Source organism: Schistocerca americana, chromosome 3 (genome assembly GCF_021461395.2).
Source record: "Schistocerca americana isolate TAMUIC-IGC-003095 chromosome 3, iqSchAmer2.1, whole genome shotgun sequence".
Classification (NCBI taxonomy): Eukaryota; Metazoa; Arthropoda; class Insecta; order Orthoptera; family Acrididae; genus Schistocerca; species Schistocerca americana.
The window spans coordinates 43,209,856-43,217,239 of record NC_060121.1 but is presented as its reverse complement, the minus strand read 5'-3'; the positions used below and the strand labels follow the sequence as shown (position 1 = coordinate 43,217,239).

The window sequence follows — 7,384 nt, the reverse complement described above, 5'->3', positions numbered from 1 at the left end:
TGGTGTAACGAAATAAAGTGACGAAAAGCAATTACAGTACGTTGCGTAGCCCAGGAAGCAGCACCAGTAACGTGGATTTCAAACGTAACTTCAGAAGATCCATTTATTTAAAGGTGAATAGTACCTGCCCTGCCAACAGTCTCATTACGTTTTGAACGCTGTCAGTACATAGAAAAATTATGCAAGAGCTGAGGTTTGATTGGCAACAGCCTTGCCGCAGTGGTTACACCGGTTCCCGTGCGATCGCCGAAGTTAAGCGCTGTCGGGCGTGGTAGGCACTTGGATGGGTGACCATCCAGGCTGCCAAGCGCTGTTGCCATTTATCGGGGTGCACTCAGCCTCGTGATGCCAATTGAGTTTTTTTTTCCCCTTATCAGTCCACCTAATTTTCAACATTCGTCTATAGCACCACATCTCAAATGCTTCGATTCTCTTCTGTTCCGGTTTTCCCACAGTCCATGTTTCACTACCATACAATGCTGTACTCCAGACGTACATCCTCAGAAATTTTTTCCTCAAATTAAGGCCGGTATTTGATATTAGTAGACTTCTCTTGGCCAGAAATGGCTTTTGTGCCATAGCGAGTCTGCTTTTGATGTCGTCCTTGCTCCGTCCGTCATTGGTTATTTTACTGCCTAGATAGCAGAATTCCTTTACTTCATTGACTTCGTGACGATCAATCCTGATAAGTTTCTCGCTGTTCTCATTTCTACTACTTCTCATTACCTTCGTCTTTCTCCGATTTACTCTCAAACCATACTGTGTACTCACTAGACTGTTCATTCCGTTCAGCAGATCATTTAATTCTTCTTCACTTTCACTCAGGATAGCAATGTCATCAGCGAATCGTATCATTGATAGCCTTTCACCTTGTATTTTAATTCCACTCCTGAACCTTTCTTTTATTTCCATAATTGCTTCCTCGATGTACAGATTGAAGAGTAGGGGCGAAAGGCTACAGCCTTGTCTTACACCCTTCTTAATACGAGCACTTCGTTCTTGATCGTCCACTCTTATTATTCCCTCTTGGTTGTTGTACATATTGTATATGACCCGTCTCTCCCTATAGCTTACCCCTACATTTTTCAGAATCTCGAACAGCTTGCACCATTTTATATTGTCGGACGCTTTTTCCAGGTCGACAAATCCTATCAAAGTGTCTTGATTTTTCTTTAGCCTTGCTTCCATTATTAGCCGTAACGTCAGAATTGCCTCTCTCGTCCCTTTACTTTTCCTAAAGCCAAAGTGATCGTCACCTAGCGCATTCTCAATTTTCTTTTCCATTCTTCTGTATATTATTCTTGTAAGCAGCTTCGATGCATGAGCTGTTAAGCTAATTTGCGATAATTCTCGCACTTGTCAGCTCTTGCCGTCTTCGGAATTGTGTGGATGATGCTTTTCCGAAAGTCAGATGGTATGTCGCCAGACTCATATATTCTACACACCAACGTGAATAGTCGTTTTGTTGCCACTTCCCCCAATGATTTTAGAAATTCTGATGGAATGTTATCTATCCCTTCTGCCTTATTTGACCGTAAGTCCTTCAAAGCTCTTTTAAATTCCGATTGTAATACTGGATCCTCTATCTCTTCTAAATCGACTCCTGTTTCGTCTTCTATCACATCAGACAAATCTTCACCCTCATAGAGGCTTTCAATGTATTGTTTCCACCTATCTGCTCTCTCCTCTGCATTTAACAGTGGAATTCCCGTTGCACTCTTAATGTTACCACCGTTGCTTTTAATGTCACCAAAGGTTGTTTTGACTTTCCTGTATGCTGAGAGTGTCCTTCCGACAATCATATCTTTTTCGATGTCTTCACATTTTTCCTGCAGCCATTTCGTCTTAGCTTCCCTGCACTTCCTATTTATTTCATTCCTCAGCGACTTGTATTTCTGAATTCCTGATTTTCCCGGAACATGTTTGTACTTCCTCCTTTCATCAATCAACTGAAGTATTTCTTCCGTTACCCATGGTTTCTTCGCAGCCACCTTCTTTGTACCTATGTTTTCCTTCCAAACTTCTGTGATGGCCGTTTTTAGAGATGTCCATTCCTCTTCAACTGTACTGCCTACTGCGCTATTCATTATTGCTGTATCTACAGCGTCAGAGAACTTCAAACGTATCTCGTCATTCCTTAGTACTTCCGTATCCCACTTCTTTGCGTATTGATTCTTCCTGACTAATGTCTTGAACTTCAGCCTACTCTTCATCACTACTATATTGTGATCTGAGTCTATATCTGCTCCTGGGTACGCCTTACAATCCAGTATCTGATTTCGGAATCTCTGTCTGACCATGATGTAATCTAATTGAAATCATCCCGTATCTCCCGGCCTTTTCCAAGTATACCTCCTCCTCTTGTGATTCTTGAACAGGGTATTCGCTATTACTAGCTGAAACTTGTTACAGAACTCAATTAGTCTTTCTCCTCTTTCATTGCTTGTCCCAAGCCCATATTCTCCTGTAACCTTTTCTTCTACTCCTTCCCCTACAACTGCATTCCAGTCGCCCTTGACTATTAGATTTTCGTCCCCCTTTACATACTGCATTACCCTTTCAATATCCTCATACACTTTCTCTATCTGTTCATCTTCAGCTTGCGACGTCGGCATGTATACCTGAACTATCGTTGTCGGTGTTGGTCTGCTGTCGATTCTGATTAGAACAACCCGGTCACTGAACTGTTCACAGTAACACACCCTCTGCCCTACCTTCCTATTCATAACGAATCCTACACCTGTTATACCATTTTGTGCTGCTGTTGATATTACCCGATACTTATCTGACCAGAAATCCTTGTCTTCCTTCCACTTCACTTCACTGACCCCTACTATATCAAGAGTGAGCCTTTTCAAATTTTCTAGTTTCCCTACCATGTTCAAGCTTCTGACATTCCACGGCCCGACTCGTTGAACGTTATCCTTTTGTTGATTATTCAATCTTTTTCTTATGGTAACCTCCCCCTTGGCAGTCCCCTCCTGGAGATCCGAATGGGGGAGTATTCCGGATTCTTTTGCCAATGAGAGATCATCATGACACTTCTTCAGTTACAGGCCACATGTCCTGTGGATACACGTTACGTGTCTTTAATGCAGTGGTTTCCATTGCCTTCTGCATCCTCACGTCGTTGATCGTTGCTGATTCTTCCGCCTTTAGGGGCAATTTCCAACCCCTAGGGCAAGAGAGTGCCCTGAACCTCTATCTGCTCCTCCGCCCTGTTTGACAAGGCCGTTGGCAGAATGAGGCTGACTTCTAATGCCGGAAGTCTTCGGCCGCCAATGCTGATTATTTATCAAAATTTAGGCAGTGGAGGGGATCGAACCCGGGGCCGAAGACTTTTTGATTATGAATCAAAGACGCTACCCCTAGACCACGGGTACTCGACCGAATAGTAGCGTCTTCGGTCAAGAATACCATCTTATGACCGGGAGAACGGTGTGCTGACCCCACGCCCCTCCTATCCGCATCCTCCCCCGAGGATGACACGGAGGTCGGATGGTCCCGGTCGGCCACTCGTGGCCTGAAGACGGAGTGCTTAGGTTTGGTGAATGTAATCTGTGACCCTGCTCTCTAGCAGGTGTTTACTTTTTGTGCAGAGAATATTGAGTAGACTTCTGGGTTCGTTGTCCCAACCTGTCGTAGCTTTCCCTGCGTCATCGGTCCACACAGGTCCTCAGCTCGTAGTCTAGTGGCTCGGGTTGCAACCTCTGGATCATGGGGATATCCTCTGCCCAGGGACTGGCTGTTTTTGTTGTCCTCATCATTTCATCATCATGACAGTAACTAGATTGGATTGTGTAAAAATTGTGTAAAAATTCGGGTTTTGTACGGGTGCTGATGGCCGCGCCGTTGAGCGCCCCACAAACCACACACCGTCGTCGTCGTCGTCTACACAGTATGAAAGCTTCCTGCTACCCCACTTGCTAAACTCACACGTCACTGTTTTTTTCTAGTTTGTTCTCTCGGTGGAGCGAGTTGTTTCAGCAATGACACACCTCACTCAGGAACTTTCGAGGAAAACACCAGGCGAACTGATGGTGGGACAGTGTGTCCTTCTGAGGAATACGTGGGAGCGGACTTACAGTTGCGGTATCCTCCTTCGGACTGAGCGAAACCAACCTGTAACTTTGGTCAGTACTAGGGTTGGCATAACTGTGCAATGGTAAAAATGAAAGCTTTGTGTTTGAGAAAATGTATTTCTTTATCACTATATCGAATAGAAACGTACGCATATTCCTTCGCTGTTTCTGTCCTCCGCTGCTGGAACAAGCCGTGCTGAACTCTGCGCACAGCTCACTGCCCTGCTGCTTTTAAGAAGGACCTACGTACTTCGTTCTGTCCACCCTCGTAACGTTTTTCCCAAAATTAACGAATGTGGCCAGTTTTTCTTCTGTGAAACAGTAAAACCAGGACTCTTATCTTCTCTCGGCTGCGCTTCTTCCCCCTTCTCTATGAGTTACTCCAGTTTCTTTTCGCCGCGCTGGGCAGCCGTGCGGTCTAGGGCGCCTCGCCGCGGTTCGTGCGGCTACCCCGTCGGAGGTTTCAGACCTCCCTAGGGCATGCGTGTGTGTGTAATCTAACTTACGCTAAGGACAAGTACTGTGTAAGCCTAGGGTCCCATTGGAACTTACCACAAAATGTTTCCCCTTATATTCATTAACTATGATTTATCACGTATGTCATTTTCTTCTTCTACCTATTTCCATGATATTCACGGCTCGTGATTAAAACCTACCTTCCCGTGGTTCATATTTGCTGTCGTACTCAACATGAACAAATGTAAATTGTATGTGCGTTTTCTTTATCTGTACTATTTTAATTTCTAAACGTAGTATAACACGGTTGTTGTAATGAATGTAATAAAGGGTTTGTAAAATGCCTGGGCCTGGTGACCCCAGTCTCGCCCGGTTAAATAAATAAACTCGACTTGCTCCACTAATGCAGTACACCTCCGGCGCTACCGATCGCAGGCCATGTTTCCATTAACAACTACTTTTTTTTTCATTTTCCTCATTTCTTTAGCACGCAGTAGCTTCATCTTCTTCTTTGGTGACGCTTGTCCAGTGATGGGAGCTTGAGGCGGGCAGCCTTCGTTGCTGACCCCAAGAGAGGAATCTGCGCTATGCGGCTCGGCACCGTGCGCAACTCGTGTGTGGTGGCACGGACTTTCTTTATCGCGTCACGTGCTGAGCACGCCTTGATCGTATGACCGACCCCACTTACTGTGCAGTGCGTCTGTTTAGTGTGTCTGTTTTGAATGTCAGATATGACATAACCATAATTTCGAGGACATGAAATCGCGGTGTGCGCTCACCTTCCGCTGAACACTACCACTTTGAACGCGGGTGTGCAGACAACGACTACGGTGAGTGTGTGTTTCGGGAGAATGCTCTTTCTTCCAATATTTCCACTTACATCTTGGAAACCAGTCTTGGGCGACACTGCTTCTTGGTGGAAATTCTGTCTCTCTCTGTCTCGCCTTACTAGCGTTCTCTGGTTAAGCACTTCTGTCTGTGGACTCACGTACCACGTCGGATTTGTTGTTGGCAGCAGGGATGGTGCGTGCCTCCAGCGCGGCTGGAGTATTTTCTACACACACACACACACACACACACAACACAACACAACACACACACACACACACACACACACTCTGGAAGCCACGTTACGGTGCGTGGCAGTGTGAACGCTGTACCACTACCAGTAGTTTCCTTAACTGAACTGCTCGCCGACAGAGCGAGGGAACGACGACTGTCTATATACCTCCGAAGGAACCGTAATCTCTCTAATCTCCGTGGTCTTTTCGCAAAATGTACGTCGGTGGCAGTAGAATCCTTCTGCAGTCAGCTTCAAACGCCTATTTTCAAAATTTTTACAATACTCTTCCTGGAAAAGAACGTCGCCTTCCCCTCCAGGAATTACCATTTCAATTCGCGAAGCTTCTGCGTAATGCTCGCGTATTGTTCGATCCTACCGAAGTAACACAATAAAAGTATTCCTATTAAATAATTGACTAAAGAAAAACTCAGTATAATATTAACAGTTATCAAGACATAGTGATTTGCACAGAAAAAATTGCAGTGTAAGTGAAATAATTTACTAATAAGTTATATCCCGAACCTCTTCCTTAAAGAAAGTAGCAGGCCGCCTCTGAATTACAGCGATGATTTCCTTCAGTCCGACCTGGTACGGATCCCAAACACTTTAGCAGTAGTCAAGAATGGGTCGCATTAGTGTTGTATATGCGGTCTCCTTTACAGACGAACCACACATTCCTAAAATTCTCCAGTAAACCATTCGTCTTCCCTACTACGATCCTTACGTGCCCGTTCCGTTTCATATGGCTTTACAACGTTACGCCCAGATAATTAATCGATGTGACTGTGTCTAGCACCACAGTACTAATGCTGTACTCGACAGTACCGTTTTGTTCAACCTACTCTTATGCACCAACTTACAATTTTCTGCATTTAGAGCTAGCTACCATTCATCACACCAATTGGACACTTGATCTGAGTCGTCTCGTATCATCTTACAGTCACTCCTGGACACCTTAGCGTACACCACATCATCATCAACAAACATCCGCGGAGTGCTGCTCAGCGTGTTCGGTATATGGCAAATAGCGGCGGTGGTACCACACTTCCCTGGGGCACTCCTGACGATACCCCTGTCTCTGATGAGCACTCGCCGTCGAGGACAACGTCCTGGCTTCTCTTACTTAGAAAGTCTTCGAGCCACTCACATATTAGAGAAACTGATCCGCATGTTCGACCATCGTTAACAGCCTACAGTGGGGCACCGTGTCAAATACTTTTTGGAAATGTGGAAATATGGAGTCACCTGTTGCCCCTCATCCACTCTTCGTAGGATGTAATGTGAGACATGGGCAAGGTGAGTTTCGCGCGTGCCATGCTTTCTAAAACCGTGCTGGTTTCTGATCAGGAGCTTTCCCGTCTCAAGGAAATTTATTGTATTCGAGCTGACAATACGTTCAAGAATCCGCAGCATACCGACTTTACGAATATTGGCCTGTAATTTTGCTATTCCGTTCTTTCAACCTTCTTATATACAGGAGTCACTTGCGCTTTTCTCCAGCCAGTTCATCTAAGGTACGAGCATATGGGATTAGTTCCCAAGCATGTCAGTGGGTCGAAGAACCCAGTACGTTGTCCTCGATGGTGAATGTTCATCGGAGTGGAGTGCCCCAGGGAAGTGTGGTAGGTTCGCTGTTGTTTTCTATCTTCATAAATGATCTTTTGGATAGATTGGATAGCAATGTGCGGCTATTTGCTGATGATGCTGTGGTGTACGGGAAGGTGTCGTTGTTGAGTGACTGTAGGATACAAGATGACTTGAACAGGATTTGTGATTGGTGTAA

At 45.2% G+C, this 7,384-nt stretch overlaps 1 pseudogene; it reads left to right on the top strand.

The window, feature by feature from the left end:
- The first annotated feature begins 201 nt into the window (after positions 1–201).
- Positions 202–319, top strand: LOC124608187 (annotated as a pseudogene).
- The last annotated feature ends 7,065 nt before the right edge of the window (positions 320–7,384 follow it).